Raw genomic sequence first — 13040 nt, 5'->3', positions numbered from 1 at the left:
TGATGTAGGATTGCCTTTTATTTTCTCATAATTGTGTAACTCACATTATTTAAGGCAGGGGCAAATCTTGGAAGCCCCAACAGCAAAATCCTAAGGTTAGACACCTTACCCAGCTTAGGTGTTTGCAGAGTGGGGAGGTTGGGTGAAGAATTTAAGACTAAAAATCTTGGAAGTGACTGCTCCAGTCTCTTTTTGGCTCTGACCTGAAAAGTTTCTCTTTCTTATGAAAGGAGCTAGGCTAAGAGGAGGCAGGAAGAATCATCTCCTCTGACCACAAAGTTCTGCATTATGATGTCTTCACCATCAACACAGACTGCTAAAAGGAGAGAAATAAGAAGCATGGCCTCAGTGCAGGACAGTTTTCAGTGAAGACAAGTGGGATCTTTGGTGTGCCGCCATGATATTTTCTTAAAAATTCTTTTGCCAGGATTTTCTCCTGAAGAGCCTCAGGAAAGAAATGTAAACAATAACTATCTGCTGCTGTGGAATGCAACAGGTGCATCTTGGATTGGTCCATGTGGATTGTTTTCACTTGATGAGCAATCACAGCCACATGCGTCGAGGCTGTGAGCATGATTTTGTTATGATTCCATTCCTTTTCTTTCTAGCCTTCTGATGGATCCTTTTCTCTCAATTCTTTTTAGTATAGTTTTAATATAGCATTTTAATATAATATAATATCATAATATAATAAAGCAGACTTCTGAAACATGAAGTCAAGATTCTCATCTCTTCCCTCATCCTGGGACCCTCGAACACAACCATATTGTTGTCTCAGCCATCTCTGCCCACCACCATGGCCACACTGAGCATGGGACAGGCAGGTATGGGGAAAACAGGGGAGTCAATCAGAAGCAGAGTTTATGAAGCATCAGAGATCCTGAGTCCAAGATTGGGATAAAAAACATGCTTTACTCCTCTCAATTTCTGAATGTGACACTCAGGAAATCACTGACTGTGAATCCTTCCATGATTTCACCATGATCCCAGCAGAAGGAGATCTGCAGGAAAATTCTGCCTTGTCACTTTTATTGTCATTTCTGCCTCCAGGGTTGTGAGCAAGATGGAAAACTAAATAAGATGGGATGGATGAAAGGATGAATAAGATGAATGGATTGGGAGCAGTCCTGCCAAGAAGGAATTGAGGGTGCTGGTGGATAAGAAGATGGACATGAGACAACAATGTGCATTTGCAGCCCAAAAATTCAACCATATCCTGGTCTGCATCAAAAGCAGAGTGGCCAGCGGGCCAAGGGGGGTGATTCTGTCCTCTACTCCACTCTCATGAGACCCCACTTAGAGCAACAGTGGAAGGACCCTCACCTGTAGGAGAAAATCCATAGGAGGCCACAAAGAGGATTAGAGAGATGGAGTGTCTCTCCTATGAGGAAAGGCTGAAATAATTGGAATTGTTCAGCCTGGAAAAGAAAGAAGGCTCTAGGGAGATATTATAGCAGCCTCCCAGCACCTAAAGAGCTGAAGAGGGGCTTTTGTCAAGGATAATGTAGTGCTAGAATAAGGGATAATGGCTTTAAGCTGAGAGAGGGCAGGCTTAGTTTGGAAATTAGAGAGATATTCTTTACTTTGAAAGTGGTGAGGCACTGGCACAGGTTGCCCAGAGAAGTTGTGGATATCCCTTCCCTGGAAGTGTTCAAGGCCAGGCTGGATGTGGTTTGGAGCAATCTGCTCTAGTGAAAGGTGTCCCTGCCCATGGCAAGGAGGTCAGGACTAGGTGACCTTGAAGGAACCCTCCAACCCAAACCATTTTATGATTCTGTGAAAACAGAAGATGATCTGAAGACACTGAAGAGAAGTATAGCAAATAAGGGTCTGACAGCTGTAAATTTAACAGGAAAAGATGTAGCTGGAGAAAACATGTAAGTTATCCCTAGTTTCTTACAGGAAGGGCTCTCTTCAGCACTGTCACTCACACAGAAAGGATAAGATACAAAAGCTTGTGCTCTACAGCCCACACAGCTCTCATGTCAGGCAGCTGACAGAGGCAAGAGGGAGCTTATCATTTAGGAGCTGATAAGAGAGGTGCAGCTACCCCTGGAGCAGAGCTGGGTCTGCCTGTCTGTGCTTATGGCAAGGGGTGTGACAGCACAAGATCAATAATTCTGGTGTTGGCTGGAAGGGTTTTGGGCCATTTCAGCTCTCACCCTGTCCCATCCTCTCCACTCTGCTTCCTCCCTTGTCATTCTTCATGCAAGTTTCAGAAACAGCAGTGAAAGAGAAAGCAAAAAGGGAATGGGAGACGAAAGAAAAAAGGGAATTTACAGATCACATGAATGAAACATTCACACTCACATTTTTCTAACATTATCATTCCTTCGTATTTAAAATTTTCACAATTAACTGTAGGAGGAAGTGCCTCATATTGTCTCAAAAAGGCCTGAAACTCAAAAATTACTTAATTCCTTTTCCCCTACCTCTTTATATGCAATATCCTGATTTTTTTATCTGAAAAGAAGAGAGAGCTATTGGATAGATAATATAGGTATCAAAGATTTTATTTGATAGTTGGGGAGAGGATATTTTGAAATGGACAAGGACATAGAGTGTTTTCAGGAAAATCATAACAAAATAAAAATTAGAAAATTTGGTGGAGGAGAAAAGACATGGGAAAGTTTTAGAAATGGAAAAGAGATACCTATTTAGCCAGCAGTGCTAGAACTTAAATTAAATCTGTGTGTTCCTGGTCTGTGAAGCTTAATTTCAAATGGTCTCATATTATACTCTTTTTCTTAAGACATAGCAGAGCTCTGGCTGGGATCTATCTCAATTAAGTTTAGGCTGTATGTGTCTAAACTAACATTTTATGTGGTTTTATACTAAGATCCTTTCAAGTTCATGGAGAGAAAAAAAAAAAGACAGAAAAAAATCCATACCCAGATTGATTTTATCTCTTTCTCATGAGGAAGAATAAAATAAATTAACTACTCACAAGAAGTGATTATTTTCCCCAGACACAATAAAAGAAGCTTAGACAAAGAGCAAAGATTTAGATATTGGTGTTCCAACAGATACCAATATTTCAGCAGATGTCTGTCTGGTCAAGGTGACATAAGAAATTCAGCCAAAAGAAGCAACAGATAAAGATGGTAAAAGTAATTATAGGAAACTTTATCAAGTTCAGAGGCAGAGGAGGAATAGACTTGAGTGCTAAGTCTTTGCCTAATGGTGAACAGAAGAAGCACAACTTGACTTTTAAACAGAACCCCCTCCTTCCTGAATGATGAAATTGTCCAAGAAAAGCAGGTTTGGGAAGAAGAACCAAAATGGAGCTAGGAAAAGCAATGTATTATTGAACTTTAACACTAGTTTCCACAGGGAGAGCTTAAGAACATTCTGTGCAAAGTTCAGTCTTGTTTCTGGGTGAATCATAACAGATATGGGAACCAAAACTACAGGGCACTTTTGTATTGCCTAAAAATTGTTAAACTCCACTCTGAGTTTCTCTGTCCATGAATTGGATTGGATGCAGCCATCCCTGAGGCTCAACTGACCCAAATGCCAGCAGGTGATTCTCTGCTCCCATCGACTGCAGGGAGGCTCAGGAGCCCTCACCAGAAAAATAAAGGGTACAAAAAGACCCTGAGCACTTTGGCCTTTCTGCATCTGTTTTGGCACTAGACTTCCTGCTCCACTCAGGAGCAAGAAGGTACTTTGCTTTCTTTTCCTTTTGATGCCAAGAAAAATACTGAAGTACTAATACATTGCCATGGGCAGATATGCACATGAATTGACATCATGTTCTGATAAGCAAATATTTCCAACACAGTTGCTGTCTGAATATAACTATTTTAATCTATCTGTTGCCAAATTAAAAAAAAAAAATATGAGATTGTTCTTGTTTTGCTGTTTTGCCTTTGTTAGCAAGACTGACAGCCTGTTCTTTAAGAGATAAAACAGGTGTTATAACTTGTTTTCAGTAGATACATATGAGATCTAATTTGATGTGTGAAAGTTTGTCATATTCATGTCAATGTATTCAGAGACCAACACTTATTTATAGATTAGTACAGCTGAAAGAGACAATAATGTGCAGTCTAACCTCCCAGCCAACATGAGTCCAAAATTATTCTTAACAATCTCAGTATATCATCTATTCCTTGTTCAAAGTTGCAGAGCTTTTCCTGATCTATAGAACCATTGGTTTTGATTTATGACAGAACATTCCCCCACTAGGACTAGAAAGCTGCTTGAGTGCTCAGCTACCATCATCAGCTACCTGATGCAATTGATCTCTAAAATGAATTCATTCCTCTTCTCTTTGCAGTGTCATGTTTTAATCTTAAACCCTTCCCTGACTTCTTCGGGCTCAGAACAAGACTGGTGGTTAATAATGAAAGAATTTTAGTTTTCTCTGTACTAAGATAAATGTGAAAAGCCACAATGATATTAGCTGTTTCTTAGCCTAAAAATAATCCCAAACAGAGAAAAAATTAGAAATTAATAACACATTAGTTCAGCTGCATCAACAATGTTTCACTTGTACAATAAAGAGAAAAAGAAAATAAAAATTTACAAGCTCCTTGCCTTCTTCTGCTTTGAACAGAAACTGAAAACACAGCTGGTGCTTAACAGTGCCTGGTTAAATGGAGAAAAACTAAACACAAGATGATACCAAATCCTCAAACTGAGAAAAAACTTTTGTACAACTATACGTCAAGTACCTCAAGAAGTTCTGCACAAAACCTTGCTGGTAGCTATAGCGACTGCATTCACTGTATTTTTACTGGGAAACACTTTTTAAAACCAGGTAAGAAAGTGTATTTTTTCAGCTGTCATCTTGTATCCAACTTCCAGGCTTTTTGGTGCACTCCTGCTCCCCACTCAACCTCCACACCCCCTCTTCCACTCGGCATGCACGGCATGTGGGTTGCTGGGGTTACTCCCAAATTCAGGGAAGGAATTTTTCTTTCAAAAATTCAGCAGGCTTAAATCTAAGCTGCTGAACTGTGGCTTTCATTTCCAGTGAAGTTCCATGCCAGCACAAATACTTACATCTCTCAGGCAAATCGGACATCCAAGAGAATTAAACTGTGAGCAACAACTGGTATATGCCCCAAAACAGTATAACAGGGAGGGGAAAGGAAATAATCTATAAGAACCCTAATTTGCTAGGCCTGGAGAGATATATTTTTACAAAGGAATGACAGGACAAGGGGGTATGGCTGTGAAGGAGGGTAGATTTAGATCAGATATTAGGAAGAAATTCTTCCCTGGGAGCGTGGTGAGGCCCTGGCTGAGGCAGCCCAGAGAAGCTGTGGCTGCCCCATCCCTGGAAGTGTTCCAGCTTGGATGGGGCTTTGAGCATTCTGGTCTAGTGGAAGGTGTCCCTGCCCAGGGCAGGGGATTGAAAACAGAGAACCCTGAAGGTCTCTTCCAACCCAAAGCACTCTGGTATTCCATGGCTTGCTGCATGGGAATTCTGGTCTTGCTGTATTTGCTCACTAGCAAGTGCTGTGGAGCTACAAAACTTCAACATTACATGGGGTATGAAAGCTTTGGAGAGCCACTGCACTTAATTCATCTCACATAAATTATCTTTCCATGGCACAGTCTTCTCTGTAGGACTGGCATCACACAGTACAACAGAAAGGTTTGAAATTTATCTGTTGAAAGGGATTTCCCCACCTTTGAAATCTCTGCGTGAGACAGATGAGAGCACTGCTGGGTCCCTGTGTTACAACCAACCCTCTGAGCAGAGGACTGGTGTGGGCTTAGCTCTTCTCTCTGGTGCTCCCCTCCACATGAACCATAGCTTTGACTCTCAAGTCTGAGAGAGAACAGCTCTATCTCCTCACATTTGGCCTCCCTTTTGAGAAGGCAGAATTTTATTTCCCTCTGAGGTGTACGAGACAAAAGATTGAGAGCATAATGCAGGTATTCAGTCTTTATATTGAACTTCCACTTCTGAAGTTTTTGGAAAAATGTTTATTGCAGCAAATTGAGAAGCATATCCTGCTTCACACCCCCAAGTCTCTTCTCACTGACAATAGGTCACTTCTTGCTTTTCCACACCACTGCATTTGTTTGATGTATTGATTCATTTATTCACATGAAGCAGCTTGTCTACCTTGCCTGTAACTACATTATTTATGAAAAGTTCACCATGGAAAACAAAACAATATGCACAAATAAATCCTTCATAGACCGTTAGATTTTTTTTTCCCATAAGATTTGCTTTGGGATGCTATTCATAAAAACCAGTCTATTACTTTTCTAAAGTATTCAGTTATATCCACAGGAATGCCACTGGATATCCATAAGACCACAGTTTTCCCTGTTTTTGTGTACTTCGTGAGTAAATGCCTTGTAAGGTTCAAAGTATTAAAAGACATAAATAGTATTAAAATCTATAATAAAAGTTTCACCATTAAAACTTTTGATGTTCACCATAGGCTAGAACAGATTTTCAATTCAGGGCAACAGAAACACTGTCACACGTTGCTGTGATGTTATCACTCATGTTATTCAACTTTCCAATATATTAAAACATTATGATACCTGGAAAATATTCACACGTTGTCATCTTGTTCCTAATAACATCCTAGGGGCAAAAAGATTTTTTCCCCACATACCAATGTGCAAGAGTGTCAGCTTTATGATTCCTGCCTATGAATTACACCAGGAGGACTCAGTTTCACTGGCAACAATTCAAACCCAGGAAAGTCAGGACAATGAAGTGACTTCAAAGGAACATGAGTTATTGGAAAGATCATGCAAGAGCAGGCTAAGTATTCAACCTTAACACGCTTCAGTTTCATCACATTCCAAATTGCAGGAACCAATTATTTTTTTTGTCGTGGCAAAGCTCTCATATCTCAGAGCCTGGCTCCATCCTGATGTGCAGCTGCAGCTCTGTTAGTGTAAATCAAAAAGAAAAAATGATAACAAAACCAACAACTAAAAAAATATTTAAAAAAAAAGTAAACCCAAACTCCAAGGGATATTCACAAGTGCAAAGTAGGAACAAAGCCACACAGATCCTGGTGCTGAGGCTGACCCACCTTTCAGTAGAGGACACGCTCTTAAAATAAATGTTACCAAAGCATTGAAATCCATTCAACAGTTACTCTAAGATTGTTTTTCTTAATGAGAGACTTCTCTTCAGCCACAAGTTATAAATAGGAGCATTGCCTCTGCATAGTGTGAATCTCACAGCAAAGGGAACATTTCCAGGGGAAATTCAGAGATTTAATCGAGGAATGGATTATATCATCCTGTTTCTGATTTCAGGAAAAGAATGAGAGGCAGGAAAAGTATTTTTCCCTCCATGTGTCTCTGAGGCACTTTCAGACCTACCTTATTCCTGAGCTCTGTCCTGCAGCAGAGGATTGCCTTTAGGAATGCTTCTCCTGCAGGCTCCAGCCCTGCAAGTAAACAGGCAGGGACGGGCAGGATGTGGGCAGAACTTGGGAACTTCTCTACCCCTCCCAGGGACCAAAGTAGCCTCAGAGCCACCACAAATGCAGAGGAGAAGGACGGTAAGGAAGGGCTACCCCTGCCACGGTGCCTCCCATGATTGCTGCCCTCAGCTCCTCCTGCGCTGGGGGAACTCATGGGAACAGCTTCACACCCCTTTCCTCTGCTGGCAGAACCACCAGAGCCTGTCCTGGTCCCAGTATCAGCACTCCTGGACTGGGGGATTCACTGGTGTTTGCAGGCACTCATTTAATTCAGATGCTGCCTGGCGCTCACAGGTCAGTGAGTGAGTTCTAGTCTGTGATTTCAAGTATTTCCTGATGAAATTGCCTTGCAAAGATATGGCCAGAAATGTTCCAGCTCACCTGGTTTGCCACAGAGAGCAGTCTGAGGGCATTTTTTTTCCCCACAATCTTGTTGTACACAATTTTTAAAAAACAAGTAAGTCATCATTTTAAATCTGCAGGTTTTGACAATTATTGAAAGCATTAAAATATATTAATTTTAACAGTTATTAATTTTTTTAATGATGAATTTTAATAGTTCAGGCATGCCATCTGAATTCACCACATCAGTGGAAGCCAACATAGACAATAGTTTTTTTAAAATATCACACCCTGAGACGTGTGATTTAGTCTTTACTGACTCTGCTGATTTAGTAGCACAGCTCACAAAAGGATCAATGTTCAGGCAATCCCACTGGTCTCTCAGCACACCTCTTAGCAGATTAAAGTACTCTATAATTTTTTATTGGAATGACAGAATCTGTCCCTAAATACAGACAACACAATAAGAACATCAATAAATTGGGAGTCATTTTCCACTTAAGTCTGTATAACTTCAAAGGCACTGATGAAACCTTAAATCACAGAAAATAATTGCTAGTGACAGAATTCTTAGGCTTCATCACGGATTTATTCCCAGAAAGCATTAAGGCCATGGGAAAGATTACATTATTTTTTTTTATCACTAGTTCCCATTCTGCTTGTAGATTGTTTAGAATTGATTTCTACTGTCTAAGAAAACATCAGTGTGAACAAGGTCAGAGGCCTTTCCCCAAATTCAGGTGATAAAATGAAGGACCTTAGCAAAAGAATTTTTGAGCCTTAAATATAGAGTTGAATATAAAGTAGTGGGAAGCAGGATCAGTGCCTGCATTCTCCAGGGTTTTCAGAATTTATTCCATTATAATTACAAACTATTTTATTTCAGAATTTATTTCATTATCATTTATGAATTATTTTATTTCAGAATTTTCATCTTATTTATTTCATTATTCTGAGATGAGCTCAGGCCAGAGCCTGGTGCTGACAACACCAAGGTTGTGGGTTCCATTCCTGTATGGGCCATTCACTGAGGAGCTGGACTCTCTGATCCTTGTGGGTCTCTCCCAGCTCAGATATTCTGTGACCACTGATGGAAGATGTAAGATTTTACTCTCCTTCAGGTATCAGACTAATAATTTTTTTTTTCATTTAATAAGAAATGGTTGTCATATTTCTCCTTTGTCCCAGAAAATAATGGCACAAACTTTTGAAAATTTGTCCCTGGTACCTAACATTTTACAAGCTCCTTCTGCAATTTTTAGCTTTTAACTCCCATTCTTTTCATTTTCTGTGATTTTGTGTTCCAGGGGATGAAATTCAGAGTGTTTTGTGAGTCAGTTTGACTTCTCCAAGAAGGGCACAAGCTTGTCTTTTTTGATAAGTCATAAGATAAAAAGAACCATCTCCTGTAAAAAAAATATTTCACAAGTCCTGGCACTTGTGAAAATGCTGCTTAGATGTGAATTTGGTGGTTTAGATGATTATTAACCCAATAATCATTCAAATTCTTGGGAAGAAGACTCTGCTCTTGACTGCAGGCAAGACACTTGAAACAGCAACAGTTCCAGAAGCATGAAATGCTGATCACTGACCCTCTTTAAAACCCTGCAGGACAGCAGGACCTGGTGTGAAACTACAAGACCCTCTCAGCCACTTGTCCACTGCTCAGGAGTCTGGGTGCTGCTCTTGCCATTGTCTCATCTCCCAAGCAATGTGAAAAGCTACAAAGATGGAGATTTTCATGAAGAAAGGAGAGTTAGGCAATGAACAAAAAATGCAGGCAAGTGGTGAGACAAATGGGGTTATAACCAGACTCTTCACCTGTCACCTTTAAAATGCCATTTTTATTAGATGGGAATGGGGACTTGGGTGGATTTCAGATGAAGAATTGTGAATGTCCCATCCCTGGAAGTGTACAAGGACAGGCTGGATGGGGTTTGGAGCAATCTGAACTAGTGGAAAGTGTCCCTGACCATGGCAGGAGGTGGGAACAAGATGATCTTTGAGGTTCCCTCCAACCCAAACCACTCTGTGATTTCTATGGTTTATTTTGTGTAAAATTACTGTGACAGAGCCAGAATTGAGCTCAGTTCAGATGTCCAAGTCTTACATGAAAAGCAAGGCCTTCCTGTCCCACATCATCTCAGCTGGGACAGGAGCAAAGGGTTCCCTGTTTACCAGACTTGATCCTTGTGTGGAAAGATTTATCTTGTAATAAACAGGATTTCACTAATCCCATGGGCATACAGCATTAAAGGTCCAAAGGGCTAACATCCTCCTCAAATCTCCCATTCTTCCTGATGGTATTGAAGGAGAAAAACTCTCCTGTGAGCTTTGCAGCCATCCAATTCAGCATCATGTCACAGAACAGAGAAGGGATTAGCATTTATCATCTGATCAGGCAAACAAGTTAGCCAAACAAGAAGAGCTAGTAATGAGGCAGAAAAGCTGTTTGCACAATGGCACAGATCCTCCCACCTAGGCATGAATCAAGAGTGTTCATAATACTGCTATTTAATTGAAAGACTCCATAGATAAAGGCCAATTTTTAATTGAGACACTCGAGTAGATAAAGGCCAAGTTTTTGCAGACAGTGTCGGACTGACAAAAGAAAAAATCCATGCTCTGTGGAGCTTCTTAATGACAAATGAGAATTAATAAACCTTGTCCTATTTGTAACAGGAATAAGTGAAATGATAATTTACACAAGTGTCCATTTCACAGGAAATTGTTCCCTGCCATGTTCCAGCAATTATTTAGGTTTCAATGCAGGAGAAACACTGGCTTTGGGTCAGAATTGTCTTAAAGTTACACTAAATCAATCCAAAGGCTGGTATTCCCCAAAACCAGTGTAATCCCTCCTCTTCCATGGGCCTTGGATAAGAGACAGAAGAGGTTTTTAAAGATAATGTGCAGTCCAACAGCCTCATGCTCCCTCTGTCATTTTTACACGTGCCTGACACTGAGCTATGTGACATCACTGTCACATCACACATATCCTGAGAGATCCTAAACCAATACAAAACTTTTCAATTTATTGAATGATATTGGGTCAACAGCTGTGAGGAACCAGTCCTGCCTAGACTCTGCTGTGCCTTATTGAAATTATGGGGTTTCATCTGACCAATACAGAGATTTACAGTGTAGTTATCTAAATCTGAGTAAACCACCTGCCAGCCCTCTATAATCCATGAAGACAGACACTTCTAGGGAGTAATTTATTTCCAACAGGTCAGATGAATTACCCTGGAAAACTGTATTTTTTTCCACCATTTTTAAGGCAGCAAGGGATGTCTGGCTGAAAGTGAGGATCAACAAGAGACATCTAAAACTAGATGAGATGACCCAGCATGACATCTTGGGCAGGAAAAGCCCATCTCCACACACACTCAGGCTCTCTGCTAGAGGCAGACAGACCCAAGGCAGGTGGGTTAAATGCCACACAAACCAGTGGCACAGCCTTTTGTCCCATGTTATATCCATCCATGTCATGGGCTATTGAAGTTATTTAAGGGAATTGAGCCCATGATATGATGCATCTTCAGCTCATTAATGAAGAGAAGTACAAAGGCATAGAGCTAAGGGAAAAACTGACACTGGTTAAACCAAAATTATTCCTGCTTATTTCTGGTGGGATTGTTCTTGATCTGTTTTGTTTTGGTTTGTGGAGTTTGTTTTGTTGTTGTTTTTGGTTTGTTGTTTTATTTTTTTTCTTCTGAATCCCAAAGATCTACAAAACTGCCAGTAACTATTTCAACTAGGGGGACAGACTGCCAGAACTCCCCAAAACTCAGTGCACCCTTTGTGGCTTCCTGGGCTGGGCAGAACCTGCTTTAGCAGGTTATTGCCTTCAAAAACACTCTCTGGGAGAGACACAGGGAGCAAAACCATTGACGTGGAAATGAGGAGAAATTGAAGCAGGAGTAAACAGGTTTAAGTTGTTTATCATACCAGTGGCATCTGGTATAAGGGTACTTGATGTTTTATCTGTTTTCCTACATGTTATCAGTCTTAGCTCAGAAAACTGCCGAAGGAAACCAACAACTCTTTGCCTTCCCTGTGTCACCACATCCAAAATTAGCAACTTAATTTTGTAGCCCACTCATAACTGCCACAGCCTGCCTGGGGTCATGGCCCATAGTCTGGGAACAGCTGCTAAGGGAAGTGAGAAGGATGCTAAGTGAAGAAAATATGGCAGTACAAAGATCTACTAAAAAGGAGAAAAAAAAATCAAAGGCAACAATAAAAATAAATGAAGACAGAACAGCAAATTTAAAAGAAAAAAAAAGTAGTCAAATATATACAAATAGCTTGAGTACAAACTGAACAGAAAATGTACTCAGTAAAAAAACCCAAGGGATGACAAAGAAAGAAGATAAGATAATATAACCCCAGTTGTAAACTGTTTTAATTTCAGGAATCAATCATAAAAGTACTTATCCATATAATTAAGAAAAGCCTCCAGAAAGCATAAAAACCCTCTCAGAAGCACTCTAGAGGTGGCACCATAACTAAACAGCAAAACAAGATAAGGGAAATTGCCTTGGAATAACTCAAGCTGGTTTATGAAATATCAGACTTGAACAAGGATTGTCAACCTATCTGTTAGGAATGAGCAGCTCACTCCTGCCCCAGCCTCCCAGAACAGATTTATTATCTATGTTAGAGCTCTGTCCTTTACAAAAGGAATGGGTTTCTTCTTCCTGCTGCAGGAACATGCAGTCACTGTCCATTGCAGAGCTACACCATCAGGTCCCGTGTTCAGACTGAGCATCCTGGGCTGTTCTGCAGCACATCAGGGCAAGGAGGCAGACCTGAGCTTTGTCAGTGCTCTCACAGGAGCAGAAGAATTCCAGATGCTACAGAAGAGCTGTGTCTTGCTACCTCTTGGCCAGTCCTGAATTAATTTCCCAGTCAGAATTTATACCACTGTGCCTGACCGTCCTGTCAAGACCTAGTCAGTGGGGTTTGCTGCAGATTTTTGGGTGTATTTTGCAAAGATAAGCACTGAAAAACATTTTTTTTATCAAGCATTACAAAGGACTGAAAACCATGTGTTCCTTTCCTTGAAGATTCAATAAGGTATTTAACTTACTGTGAAGAAAACCAGCCCTGCCACCAAAATGGATAAAGGCTTTCAGGAATGCCCAGCACAAGAGATGCTGTAAAACAGGTGCCAGCTGTTGCTTCATTAGTGAGAACTGCATTGGCAATGAAGGCAGTCCATGCAGATTATTTGTAGCCTTTATCTGCTGGTGAAATTGGAATTAGTGAAGTTCT

At 40.6% G+C, this 13040-nt stretch overlaps 1 protein-coding gene across 2 annotated transcripts in view; it reads right to left on the bottom strand.

The window, feature by feature from the left end:
- COL22A1 (collagen type XXII alpha 1 chain) overlaps window positions 1-13040 on the bottom strand; it is a 238530-nt gene that overhangs the window by 219366 nt on the left and 6124 nt on the right. Inside the window, exon 1 of one of the 2 annotated variants that reach the window (XM_039731541.1) lies at window positions 7315-7378. The exons of the other annotated variant lie outside the window; for it this stretch is intronic. The gene's annotated coding sequence lies outside the window, so the exon portion shown is untranslated. Of the gene's footprint in view, window positions 1-7314; window positions 7379-13040 lie in introns of those variants that run through there. 2 annotated transcript variants of the gene reach the window in all.

This window comes from Passer montanus, unplaced genomic scaffold, assembly GCF_014805655.1.
Source record: "Passer montanus isolate IOZ18808 unplaced genomic scaffold, ASM1480565v1 scaffold78, whole genome shotgun sequence".
NCBI classification, from domain to species: Eukaryota; Metazoa; Chordata; class Aves; order Passeriformes; family Passeridae; genus Passer; species Passer montanus.
This window is presented reverse-complemented; position numbering and strand designations above follow the sequence as displayed.